Below are 14,772 nucleotides of genomic sequence, written 5' to 3' on the forward strand. Positions count from 1 at the left end.
CAATTTTTGTTTTCACTCATGAGTTTTTTTTTTCTTTTTAGAAGAAGGAAGAACATTTTAACCACTCCCCTGTAAAATAACATACGAACATTCCATTTAAAATTTGGTCTCGATATGTTAAGCGGTATGTCCTCTACTCAAGTACATATCAGGACGAACGGGTCAACAGATAGACAGATGTCGAAGCATTACTTTTTCGGTACATCTGTTGAAATCTCGAATCCGATTTTTTTTTTTTTTTTTAAATGTTTGCAATACTTTATTTTCTCCTGTCGCGGAGTAAAACTGGGGAATGTTAGTATGAATAACACGCAAATGCTATAAATATAAGTAAACACAAAGCTGTATTCTATAACTTACTGCGGATACGGAGTCTCAGTGATAGTCAGGGTAATTGGTGTGGTCCTCAAACCCAGTTCTCTTGAAACCGATACGGCGTGGTTGGGAACTACTTATATTATGAGGGTTGATGTGTAAAATTTTGTTAAATTTTAAATGAAAAGGCGGCACGACTCTCATCCTTGGTGCTAAGAGTCTCTTGTATTATCCCCGGCCGGAAAACTGGCCACGGTACCGTACTGAACAGGTTGGTATAAGAATAAATCATGAACAACACAAACTTGTCAGTGATTTTTTACGCATTCACGTGGGGACATCCAGCACAACGAACCAAAAGAAGAAAAAAAAACGTTATCAGTATATTATGGTCAGAAATGGTAAACGAACGCACCATTACCCATTGATTTTTCATTTTTTTTTTCCGGTGAGCTATTATTACATACTGAGTCCCTCTACGGCCCAACATCGTGTTCAAATGAGTTCCTCACAAACACTGTGGAAGCAGACACCCAGAGAGGTGTTCGCGCCTTTGCAGACGAGTTTGGAATACAACCAAGGATGTTATAAATAGAGGATCTGCCCATATGTATCTTCATCCTATTAAATCGATGAAGCCAAAAAACAACCGAGCATCGGCACGTCTGATTGGCTACTCTCGTCTCTGCCATCGTATGATTGGCTACTTTCGTTTCCGCCATGATTGTTGCTTCAAACCATTGCGATGCTATTAGACGGAGTGAGCAGAGTAGGGGTGGAGAACCTGTGACGTATGGCTTCAAGATTTTGTTGTAAGGACAGATCCGGTATTTCATAAGATCCTTGTATACAACAGTGGTCTCCAAACTTACGAAGCTTCTGAGCTACCGTACAGGTTTTAAATCCTACTGTGAGCTATCAACCAACAGAATTGCTAACTTTTCAAAAAAAAGCTTGTTGTTTATTGCCTATACACTAGTAAATATGAAACCAAACTATCCAAGTTAGCAAATGTCTAATATACACATGAGAAACATAAATATGAAATCAAACTCTTCAAGTTAGCAAATGTCTAATATACACATGAAAAGCATAAATATGAAATCAAACTCTCCAAGTTAGCCAATGTCTAATATACACACGGGGAACATAAATATGAAATCAAACTCTCCAAGTTAGCAAATGTCTAATATACACACAAGAAACATAAATATGAAATAAAACTATCCAAGTTAGCAAATGTCTAATATACACACGAGAAACATAAATATGAAATCAAACTATCCAAGTTAGCAAATGTCTAATATACACACGAGAAACATAAATATGAAATCAAACTATCCAAATTAGCAAATGTCTAATATACACATGAGAAACAAGGTGCACAACCTCACGCGTATAGAATCAACTATGAAATGGGGCTGACAATGGCAATTGCGGGGGAGAAACAAGCAATTTTCTTAGCGCCCCCTGTTGTTAGTGTCAGCTCAGTGAACGAAACAAGGTTGGCCATCCGGAGCGTTAACGCGATCTACCAAAATTGTCCCGGCGAGCTACTAACATGAAACGTTAGGTGATTACTAGTATACAACATAACATTGTCGTTCGTCTTTTCCGTGCAATTAGTAAAGTAGAAAAGCCAGAATCGTGGCTGCTACATGAGTTGATATTGACCAAGAACGTACACTATGAAGAGATGTGCAGCTCTCTGAGAGTAAGGAATAACCAGAAAACTTTTCTTCATCAGTATGTCACTTTAGATTGAAAATAAATTTACTATGACAATCGTGAACAACTAGAGCAGTGGTTGGTTCGAGATTAACGTCTAGAGAGGTTTCTGGAACCACCTCTCCACCCACAGAAACTGCTGCTTGTGGTATGGTGGTCTATGTTAGGGTTTGCCCATCATGTCTTTCTCAAGGGAGGTGAAACCATCACTGCAAATCGCTGGTGCAAAGTCTTCTATCATCCATAAACACAAATGGTATTCTTATGCTACACAACAAATGATGGTGCAGGTTCTCCATGGATTATAGATGAAATCCTTCATCACCCACTTTATTCCCCGATATATATATCACTAACGTGAATACCAGCTCTTCCGCATCTCTATCCGTCGTTGGAAGTGTAGCCCTTCTCTAAAGATTTGGCTTTGCTACATTTTGGTTGAGGATTTATTTGCACCGTACACTCACGACTTATTTCGTCCCATTCGTCGAATGAACCATGGCAAATGGTATGTAGTCGCACAAGGCCGCTACTTCGATTGTCCCAGTATTCTAGATGACATTACGTTGGTCTTTGGAAATGACACCCCTTGGCAGACATGTTATTCACAGCAGCCTAATATTACCACGTATTCAATAGAAGTTCGATTCTTTCAAATATGATGGTAGGAGCCGCGGTGGCTCAGTGGTAGAGCGTTCACCTCTGGTGCTTGGGGTCCCGGGTTCGATCCCAGCCCCCGCCAAGTGAACTTTGTGGTGGACAAACACCGTGTGCGTGGGTTTTCTCGGGGTTCTCCCGTTTCCTCCCACTTTCTTCATTCCACCATTTCATTCATTACTCGTCATCACCGTCTCCTTTAGCCTAACCGGCATAATCGTGGGACGTAAAACTTAAAGATTTTTCTTTCAAATATGAATGTAGCGAGAATAAATTTGATGATCTTACAAGCAATGTACAGAACAAGGCACGATCAGATCCGACTCAACCTTCGCCCAGAAAACACATAATAGAAAAGAAGAAAAAAATGCCAAATTGTAGCTGCCCCCATCCAGAAACACCATAGATATGCTCTGCAACATAACGCACCACGCGACAATATGATATAAGGTAAAGGTCGCAAGATACCCGTTTATGTCGAAAACGGAAAGGATGGACAGCACCAGGATATCAAGATATTTGATATGCTATAACACTGACTTGGAGGCCATCTTGAAAGCCGCCATCTTGAATATAGCGTAAAGTATTGAAATAAGAAGCGGGATGTATGATATATCAGTGTAAGGTAAAATGCAAAAGGAAAACCAATGATGTAACCGCGAAAAACATATGTGTAATGGTATGGACGGGACGAAGTGTAGAAGACTCGGGCAAAACAAACGTGTATTCGAAGGACAGAATAATAGAGCAAGACCCCAAGATAAATTGTACGCGACAAGTAACTGCAATAGTGTCTGTGCATGGAAGTGCATCCACCTTGACAGATTATGCCTTCCGAGGATATTGGGATTCCGTTTGGAACAGTGAAAACCACAATTGCAACCCGCGATACGAGCACTCGTTTGGAGACTACATACACTACAAAGAACTATCTTTTATGGAACAGCAATTCGGCACCTCACTCCGGAGTGTAGGAGATATCATCTTGGATTGGTGATCAAAAGCACGACCTACCTGTGATTGAAGCCCACTCCTGGACACTGTTTTGAACGTTTCTTGTTCAATTTTCTTGCTGTTTCGTGTGAACAAGAGATATGTCGGCCCACGTTTGTTTAAACAACACTATCTGAAACAAAGTGTGTACACATGAGAAAGACCAGCAACTTCTAGCTTACATTTCTTTACGAATGTTGCTTTTCCTTTGCGCGGTTTGCTACACTGTTTCGGGACTGTCTCAAATAGTCACAATATCAGGGAAAGGCAGCATTCTGCATTGACTCCATGAATTCCGTGAGTTGTTGCAGTCTCCCATTAGAAGGCTAGTTTACCACACAATGAGACGACTCTAATTGTGTCTACTGGTTTCACTGGAACATATGGAACGAAGTGAACGTGACAGCAGGGGCCGGCCAGTGAGAAGTGATAGTGTGTTTGTGGCATTCGCAAGCCAAAACGCGCAATAATTTGTGTAGTGAATGTGTCCTCAGTATCGTTCATCTACAAACACAAATGTAGAGCTGCAATGGCGAACCCTCTGATTGTGGTGTTACTGTTGCAAAGTGTACTTCCAAAGCAAGTGTAAGTCCAATCGGCAGAACCGACAGTGGACGAACGACAAGCAACTGAACATATGGTGGAGATTTTGAACAACCACGATGTAACAGAAGTGTACGTGGGTGAGACTCCCGGAAGCAGTAGACGCAATTCGAGTCGTTTCATTGTGTGGTAAAGTAGCCTTCTCGTGGGAGACTACAATTCATTGACCTCATTGAGTCAATGCAAAATACTGCCTTTTCCTGATATTATGACTGTTTGGGACCGTCGTGAAACAGTGTAGCAAACCGTGGAAAGGAAAAGATACATTCGTAAAGAAATGTAAGCTAGAACATGGCTGGCCTTTCTCATCCGTGCACACCTTGCTCCAGATAGTGTTGTTGAAACAAACGTGGGCCGACATGTCTCTTGTTCTCACGAAACAGCAAGAAAATTGAACAAGAAACGTTCAAAACAGTGTCCAGGAGTGGGCTTCAATCACAGGTAGGTCGTGCTTTTGATCACCAATCCAAGATTATATCTCCTACACTCCGGAGTGAGGTGCTGAATTGCTGTTCCATAAGATATAGTTCTTTGTAGTTTATGTAGCCTCGAGAATTAATATCCAGTGGTCGTATTGCGGGTTGCCTTGTTCTGTACGTTGCTTGTTAGCATGTTTCACAAACTGAATTAATATAAATATTGTAACGGTACCAAAAGTACTGGATATTAATTTAGGTAAAATTTGTTTTTTGTTAATGTGTATTTTAGAAACTCGGTAAGTATTTAGGCACACATTATTGTATAATCATTGTAATCTTTATTTTGTGCAGATGCAGTGTGTGCTGAACGAAGCTCTGTGTAATGCATTACCAACAATGTAAATTAAATATATTCCATAAATTTTAAATGTTTCAAAATGTTTCCAGTTAAATTTTCTAGAGCTTCGGGGATGTTTGTTGTCTATCTAGCAAAATTTTGTTTTCATATCAAACCTCAAACCACTCCCAGGAATTTACTAGCAGCGTTTGTGGACCGTTACTGCAGTTAGTTTTGTTAGTCAAAGCATCAACTCGATACTTCACCAAACTCCAGAAAAGAAATCTCCAACAATACATAAACTCAAGGTTAATAAAACCACCTACCTGACAATGTCTCTAAACAATTAAACATTAACACTGCACAAGCCTACACACTTTGTCAAACATTAAAATCATTCAATTTACATGCATACAAAGCTCGTTTTTCAGGACATATTTCTTATGTTTCATTTCATATTCATATGTAATTTTACATAATGGTAACATATTGAGAAATGTTTATTTTAATATAAAATACATCTAAGTTTTGGAACTAGAAACTAAAACCTGTGGCTTTTACTTACAGTAACCAAAACTAATTTAACCCCCCCCCCCCAAAAAAGCTTTCCGTAAAGCTATCGTATCAATATATGTACTATATGAAAACAACTTACCAATCTCAATCCAATAACTGATTCATTTCGATTAGTCATTCGGTTTTCAGATCTATGAAGTACTGAAAAATAATTTAAAAATAATATAATATTATTTACACGAATAATTAACCATAAACTTAAACTATTATAGTTTCAAATTTGAGTTTCATCATTAACATCTGAAAGTGTTCTTAAACGTGGGGTCAAGCGATGATATGTTGTAGCCTAATGTCTCTATTATGAATGCAAATTAATGAGCAATGTAATCATGACTTGCGTAAACTACGTTAATTACTGTTGTAGTGTTTGGCGGGAAAGCATAACAACTAGTAACTTAGATACCTACACAACATTAAACATGGTGAATATTCTTGATGTTTTTTTTTTTTTTTTTTTTTACGAAGTATATTGCATATTTAATATTATATTACTATTGCATAGTCTCTATTGTATTTACATAGTTAATTGCATACATTTGTATCAACTACTAGAACTGTAATAGTGTAGTCAGTAACCGTCTTCCTATCTACTGAATGAGACTAGTTCGACCCTGCAAGGGCGTGGTATATACAATATTTTTTCTTTTATTTTCTTTCCTTTTCTTTTCTTTCTTTCTTTCTTTTTTGTTTAAATTCTACTTTTTCCTAAAGAGTGCTAGGAATTTTCCTAGAATTTTCCAAATCTGAAAGCTACATAAACATGCCGAACAATCGTGTTACTTACATCACCTCTGACACATATCAATGTAGGGAAAAGTGAACCCTTACTTGCACACACTCAGCTTTTTTCCATTGGAGCCTACTGGCTCATTTCAGCGCAGAGGCTATACGAGATATGGATTTACAGTTTAAGCTGAAATGCGAACCACCATAATTTTCAATTATACTAGTTTTGCCTATTATATAATATAATTAAATAATAAACTAGTCGCTGAGAAAAGGAAACCAATTTGATTATAAAACAAATAGTTTGAGACACTTACGCCAACTAAACTCTGGGCTTTGTCAAACACTACTACTAACGTTAGTCTGACGAAGCCAAGCGTTGCCACGTAATAACAAAAAAATCGCGAGAAGGGAATATTTTATGGATTTGTTTTAACATCCATCTATTATTTTTCTATTTTATACGCAGAAATGGCATGTGCATTACGTAAACTGAAAGCATGCACTCTTAGAAATCAAATGAGATATAACTTGTTCCAGTGTTGTGCTGATAGTCTGATCTACGTGCATTTAAAACGATTCCATCGATAATTGTAAAAATATAGGGGTACTAAAAGTTTAAGGAACCCAGGTCTCAAATGTTGCACTTATATATTGAACAACAACTATTTTTTGTTTTACTATAATGACTCTAAGGAACCTTAATAATATAGTAGTGAAAATAAAATTCCCCTAGAGAAGAGTTATAACTCCCTCGGCCCTTGCTCTATTACATCATAAATAGTTCATTTTTTTCGAGACTTTCATACCGGGAATCGGACCTGGGAGCCCATGCACCGAACGTGTGCTTGTGGTAGTCACTAAACCAGTAGGTAATGATTTACTTTTAATACCATCTACTATTTACAAAGCAAAAATTAAACCTCTAACTATTATATTGTTGTTGTTATTTGCTGACTAATGGAGATTATGCACAAAAAAGAACGATAATGAAAAAAATAATACAGTATAAATAAAAAATGGGAGAGAACAAAAAAATACTGAAACAAGCGACACAATCTTATTTGAACTAATTGCGTGTGATATGTGATGGAACTCATAACCCATCGCACCAAAAAAAGATCTTTAAAAAATCTATGAGCTTTCTCGTTGTTTTATGATTAGCGTGTGCGCCTTCGGTTTGGAACACATAAATTCGATTTTCTGTACAGCCTTGTGTGGTTCGGACCCCACGATAATCTGCAGGTCCACGTCTCTTATAGCTACGTCACATACTAAAAAGGATGCTAAAATCTATTTTCGTCTTAACTTTTTTTTTAAATATTTATTTACTTAATAAACTTCCTACAGGTAGAATCTTAGTTTAAATTTGTGTAAATGTTTTGAAGAAAACGTTTGATGATTAATACCAAGATATCTGGTGTTTTATTATTATTATTATTATTATTATTATTATTATTATTATTATTATTATTATTATTATTATTATTATTATTATTTTGTACGCCCAAAAATAAGGCACACTGTATATTGCATATCAGGTCAAAATCGACAGTAAAAATATTTCCTTTACTATTTACTGTGTTTACTAATTTCATTACTAACAAATTAAATGTAGAGTGTGAAAAGCTCAAAAGCTCAACGACACCGGAAACAAAATACTGTAATTTTGATTCCAAAAGAAAAACCCAATCTGGGTTTTGATTAAAACTCTACTTACAAAGCAAGCACATTTACTAATAAGCGCGGGGAAAAAAGATCACACGAAACACTATGTTGAAACAAAGTCAATACACTGCAGTTTTTTTTGTTGTTGTTGTTGTTGTTGTTTATATTTATTCCATCACTGGACACTAATACACTTAAAAAGACATTTAGACTTTGTGGTTTTCCTGTCTAGTTTCCTTGATTTTTTTTCCTACATTGAGGAAAATGATATACACACAAATGTTCCAAAGGACATGACTCATTTTCTGATTTTAACTTTATTTTTACCTTACATAATAGTCTTATAAAGTGATAACCTATTCGAAATTTAACAAATACTTTGAAGTTCCATAAATTATTAGTCCTGTTGTATTTTACTTGCTTTAAAAATACCAATTCACATTTTAAGTTCACTTATTGTTCACTCGTCTTCACTATAAATGATTATCATATGACATAACACATTAACAACATGAATTAATGTTTTGTGATGTACAATATAGTGTTTGTGTGCTCATTTTACATTCTAATTTAAGCAAATCCTCAGTTCCTTTTCGCCCATAGCACAATTATAAGACGTAAAAGAGTAAAAAGAAACAAGCCTTATTTTTCTTTTCTCCTGAGTGACAATGGAAAACGTTAGTGGCAGTGAGAAACAATCGATCCGATATTTCAATAGATTTAGAAGTTTCAAGGTCTCTCAATGCAAAATCATGATTTTTTTAGTGTTTATTCGTTGGTCTTGATGTGCGTACGTACAACTAAATTCCATCCACGACTGTATCCCACTACTATATGAAATGATAAACTAGCAGTGAAAGGGGTAACACTTTTTATCGAAACTTTCTGCCATCGTGCTTCGTTTGGGGCTTAAAGGAAAGCAGAGTTTTGCAAAAGCTATAGTTTCAGTCGATTTTCTGAAGGTTGAAGGAAAAGGATTTACCAACAAAAAAGATATAACATTTGTTAAGTAGAGAATAAACAGAAGGCAGGAGGAGATAAGAACTTTTTTCCCTTGCATATCACTTGCAACCCTCTTTAAAATACTTCCCCCTCCTTCCGTTCTATGTGCCAGTGGTGTCAGCGGCAAAGAATATTGTCACATGCTACTTTGAAGAGTTTCAGTATGATTGGTAGTTATTGGTGCACCCCCTCACAAAATCCTGGATCCGACCCTATATATATATATATATATATATATATATCGACTCCCTATTGAGATTTTTTTTTAAAAAATAACTTTTTAATGTTTAACCAATTTCCATGAAACAAGACGCATGGCAGAAGTCTTATCCATTGTTAAAATTCCACCTAAGCATCACATTATCCACCAGTTTTCGTAAACATTTGAACTTGTTTGCGATACTTCAGCACTACGTTTGCGAGAACCTGGTGAATTCACTCCTATAATTCATGAAGAGTTTTTGATTTTGTGCGTTGAAGTCCGTCTTTCGTGTACTTCCAGGGGAAATCAAAATCCTAAGCCGTTAGGTCAGGACTCATTTCTGGTCATTCAAGAGAGTCAAGAGGTCCCAATCACCATCCTGGAAAATGAGTGTTGAACCACTCAGGGATGGAACGCGCGAAATGAGCCGAGGTCACATCTTGCACAAATATTAGGTCATTGCAATTGCCCCACGTGGACACAATACCATGAACATAATGTTCAAGCATAGCAAGATACCGTTCTGTATACATTGCTACATCGTAGTTTTACCAAGGCGGCCCAGGTTCGGATTCCTGCAGATCCGATTTTTTTTTTTTTTTTTTTTTTTTAGCGTGCTTCAACTTCAATTTCATTTCACGTTATGTGTCATATGCTAGAAGATGAAGGAGATCTCTGAATGACATGAAGGACGGGAAATTGGAGTAGACCCATGAGTGAAGACAGAAATTTGCAAACGTATTTCCTTCAATTGTTACAAATTTTATTTTATTTTTATTTACTTTTTGTTGTTAATTTCAACCATTTTCTAACTCATATATGATCGGTGATTTTCTTCCCTCTCTTCCCGCATACATAATACAGTAAAATAAAACAAATTGCACCATGTATGATTTTATGACACTTATTGGACAAGATGCTCCGAACAATAGAGATTGTTTTTAAAGTGGATTTTTTTTTTAATTCGTGCATCAATTTCACAGCAAAAACCTGCTTCAGTTTTTCAGTGCTCCACACACTTACCAAGTGTCGTCTGCTGCTTGAAATGCTTGGTGTAAATTGGGTTGCATCTTTCCAACCGTTTGTGATAGCAGCAAAAGTATTGGACCTAACCTAATGGAGTTAATGCAATCGGGGGAGATATACTTTTGCTGCTGACTGTACACACTTACTATGGGAAATGTTGGAAATATATCAAAGTTTGATAGTGGCCAAGTTGCGATGGCCAGAACTCTGAGAGTAAGCATATCGGAAACTGCGCGGTTTTCCGCGCATTCGTGAACTGCATAGTGTTTTCCAAAGATAGGAAAATGATGCCAAAACCAACCCCAGACGACAAAATATGGGGTAGGCATACGCCAATAAAAATATGGGACGTCGTAAACAATCGATTTCAGTTTAACAGTCTAAACTGGGTGCAAACTATCATATAACAGAGAGCAAAGCACGAGAGTGTCTGCGTACACAGTTCTCATACACTGTTAGATATGGACCTCGGCTCCCATGTGCGTACCAATATTAATCTCTCGGCATCAATGATAACAACTTGAATGGGTGAGTGCCCATTGTCATTAGACAACCAAACAATTTTACAGTATTCCATGGTTCGATGAATCAGAATCTGATCGCATCGATGACTGGATCAGAATCGTTTGTCTTTCAGGGTGTTCTGTGCTCGAGACATGCACATAAAAGCAACGAGAGGACAGTAGTAGATTCATCATGACATGAACAACCTTACACTGTCAACCATGGGCCCGGTAATGCATGTGTGGGCTAACATTATAATGACCAAGGTCAACTGGCTGAACGGCAGATCCCGTCCACGGAAATTGTAGGAATTATGCGACTTGTGTGAGTCGATGTGATGAACCATGAATTCAGACATCTACCAAGGCATAATTTCTTCCATGTTAAACGACATTGCTGCTGTGCTGCGAGCCAAAAGTGAACATACCAGATATTAAGTACGTAGTCAAAATGTTCTGGCTCGTCAGTGTATATCTTAAAAGTCTGCATAACTTGTCCAGTCTTGTCCAAAATAAACATGGAGGTAGATATGGGTAAGTTTGATAATCAAGTGATTTTTTTTTCTTCCGTGCAGACATTTGGTTCCTAAGCTATAGCCAATCAAAATTAGGGTATATACAGCCAAATGTGTACAAAATATTTCAGTAATTGCTAATTGGAAGCAAGAATTAAATAAATATATGTATGAAACCAGCAAGTTTAATTTTAATTTTAATTTATACTTTAAGTAAATCGAGTGTGTAATTATAAAAACAAAGTTGTTAACATCATTGAATAACCTTCTTTTCTTGAAATCGGAAGAATCAAACAATCCCGTTTGTGCTGTACAAACTTGAAATTGAAACTTTTTTTTTAAAGGCGTTACACAATTAAATGAACGATATGGCGTCAATCTTGATTTTTAAATATTCATTTTATGAACGCCGTGATGTGAATGTACTTCCAATGTTGATTTTGAAATTACTTCACGATGTTGTGTAGAACATGCTAGATTTGTCATTTTTGTACGACTCAGTTAAAAAATGAAATAGAAAAAGAAATTATACATATAAGTAGATCGTTCGGCTAGTATATATATATATATATATATATATATATATATATATATATATATATATATATATATATATATATATATAGATAGATAGATAGATAGATATAGATATAGATATAGATAGATAGATAGATAGATAGATATGCTTTAATGTTTCTAACGTAAACATATATTTTCGAACATCTGGGAGATGTTGTTACATTGTCAATACTATGAAAGAATTTAAAACCATTTCCAACAAATATCGTTCCATATCTAGCTCAAAACTCACCCCTTAATTGGTTGCTACGCCTGAATCGAGAAAGAAAAACTAATAAAAATGCATTTTTCTACTTTGTGGCGTATACATTTCCGGGTAAACCTGTGCTAGCTGATGTGGGATACCATGAATTACATGCACTCATTTGGAATACAGTAGTTTGGTTATCAATGTTTGTTTCATTTTCCAATGGAAATTGTTCGCTTATTTCGAAAAATTAAAAAAAGAAATCCTATTGGCGATACAAGCCAGTATCATAATAAACTAATCACCAGCCCATCTAGAAACCATTTTTAATCGTTTTAACAATTACGACTAGCGCAATTACATATTCTCATGGGATGACACATCATGGTCACACAGAGAGAAAAAAAATTTGATAAGCATTAATGTGTATCGCAAAAAGAAAAAAAAAATACATACATGAGATGCAAATTTGAATCTAACATTTTTTTCTTCTTGTGGAAAAGTGCGTCAAATAATTTTTATCTGCAGCATGTTCTGTAATTTAAATTCCATATAGCCAACCAGTAAGCAGATGTGTCTTATGTTTGATTTTCTATTATTATTCTAGCAGAATGAGTCATTTAGAAATGTTTGCATTGTGATGTAGACATGTATTACAAGGATATGAAAAATTGATTGCTATATTGTTTTCTTTTGTTTTCTAGTTGCTCAGTTTGAGAATTTCCATTAAAAAAATCATGCATACCAAATCAATAGGCACTTCGGAAAGAGAGAAGTTAGTTCATACAACGAACTTTTTTCAGTGATAATTGTGATGAACGTTCATTTAAAAAAAAAATGAAATTACTAATATATATATACATTTAAAAGCTACATGACACAATTGTGATTAAATCACATAAGTTAGATGATTATGTAGAAAATACACTTTCTAATGTTAGGTTTACAATGGGGAATCGTGTAAGCGGGAAGGAATTAATTTTGATATTACAGCAAAGCCCCGATTATCCTCGGAATGGGGTGGCAAGAGCACCGCGGATAGCGAAAATCGCGAATAACCCGGAAAAAAGACTGGTGTAAACACGAAAATAATACAGTATTTCAGCATTAAAAAAAAAAAAAAAAAAAAAAAACACTATGTTTAATTACTTGTATTGCTCCGGTCGTCAAGGTAAATGACCAGAGAATTTGAAAATCATGACCAAAACAAAAGAACAAGAGCCTATCACTCATCCGCGAATTCCAAACAGCCTATATAATTACAATACACAATAAACCTCTCGGTAACTTTCGACCTTTGCACTGTAGGGCTTATTGTATTTTCCCAGTTGCTGGCCATTATTATTATTATTATTATTATTATTATTATTATTATTATTATTATTATTATTATTATTAATAATAATAATAATAATAATAATAATAATAATAATAATAATAATAATAATAATAATAATAATAATTTTATTGTTACTCTTATTATTACTTGTATTGTTGTAATTATTATTATTAAACTTTAGAAAACATGATAGAAGTTCCTCACTTTTATTCTGCTGGGAGCCGAAGATGTTGATTCAGTTGTGTGTTTTATGCTGTGGGAAGACAACAAATAATTATTCACGAATCGCTCTTTTCGACCAGCGGGAATTTCAGTATGTCATGTCGTAGAAATAACTATGAAAACAGTAGCGGAAAACGAAAGAAAATAACACAATAACATATGTTAGTCATCCAAGTTTGTTTCCTGTTCATACGTCATTACTTCCTTATTATGTTTTTGTTTTTTCTTTCTTTCTCTCTTTATTATCTTACGGATTAGAAAACAAAGTTTAAGTCGTGTTCCGAAGGTTAGTTATTATTATTATTTGTCTATTAAAATGCTACAACAGCAACAAAAAGTGTTTTCTTTTTACATTGCTAGCTGAGGCTGGCTACCTTTGAGGGGGTTACGCCTTCTTTTAGGGAAGTGGTGTGAAGGGATTGAGAGCTGTTTGATCTCTGGTTGGTCTAAATGCTTTATTGAATTTCTTTCATAGCAGTAATGGACTTACTTAACTTTGCGTTCCTTAACATTAGGTGGAGAAAATAGACAACATAAACATACATGCATAGCTGTTATGAAAGTAGAATATGAACAAATATCTACAAAACAGTAAATGAGAAACACTATTTAGGCAACATATACAACAAACGTATCAGGAGAATAGATACTAGGGGATAATTACTTAGTAATATAGTATTTTAATTAATGAGGATGAATAATGGGATGAGGTGCAACCACAGGACAACACATAGGAGCATATTAGCGGACGAATGCAGTTATCTTCTTGCCTAGGGGGCTCTAGGCTATGATGAGAGACATGATAAACCCAAGTTAGTATGATAAAATTACTGCGAATGAAATGATGGAAAAAATGAGAGGTAAATGAACATGAGTGACGTAATTGTTCAGTAGTAAGTGTGAAGGATTATCAGGAGGAAGCGTGTAATTGTATAATGTAAATAGAAGAGATAATGACGTGTGAAGATACCGTGTGGGTGTGGGATGTAGAGCTGTGTTGTGCATTGTGTCGAAAAGTACTGGATGTTGGGTTTGAAATCGGCGCCGTCTGTAGGAGAGTCGAAGGGATTCAATACGGTACTGCAAGGTAGGAAAAGGATGCGTTGATACAAGTCTTGTGTAGAGCTAGGTAATTTTATGTGAAATGCAATGCGAAGGGCATGACGTTTGAGAAT

The 14,772-nt window shown here is 35.7% G+C and overlaps 1 protein-coding gene across 1 annotated transcript in view; it reads right to left on the minus strand.

The window, feature by feature from the left end:
• mGluR (metabotropic Glutamate Receptor) overlaps nucleotides 1-14,772 on the minus strand; it is a 1,220,665-nt gene that overhangs the window by 932,657 nt on the left and 273,236 nt on the right. The window contains exon 3 of the mRNA XM_081761481.1: nucleotides 5,708-5,769. The gene's annotated coding sequence lies outside the window, so the exon portion shown is untranslated. The remainder of the gene's footprint in view (nucleotides 1-5,707; nucleotides 5,770-14,772) is intronic.

Source organism: Thermobia domestica, chromosome 6 (assembly GCF_964235325.1).
Source record: "Thermobia domestica chromosome 6, izTheDome1.hap1.1, whole genome shotgun sequence".
Lineage (NCBI taxonomy): Eukaryota > Metazoa > Arthropoda > Insecta > Zygentoma > Lepismatidae > Thermobia > Thermobia domestica.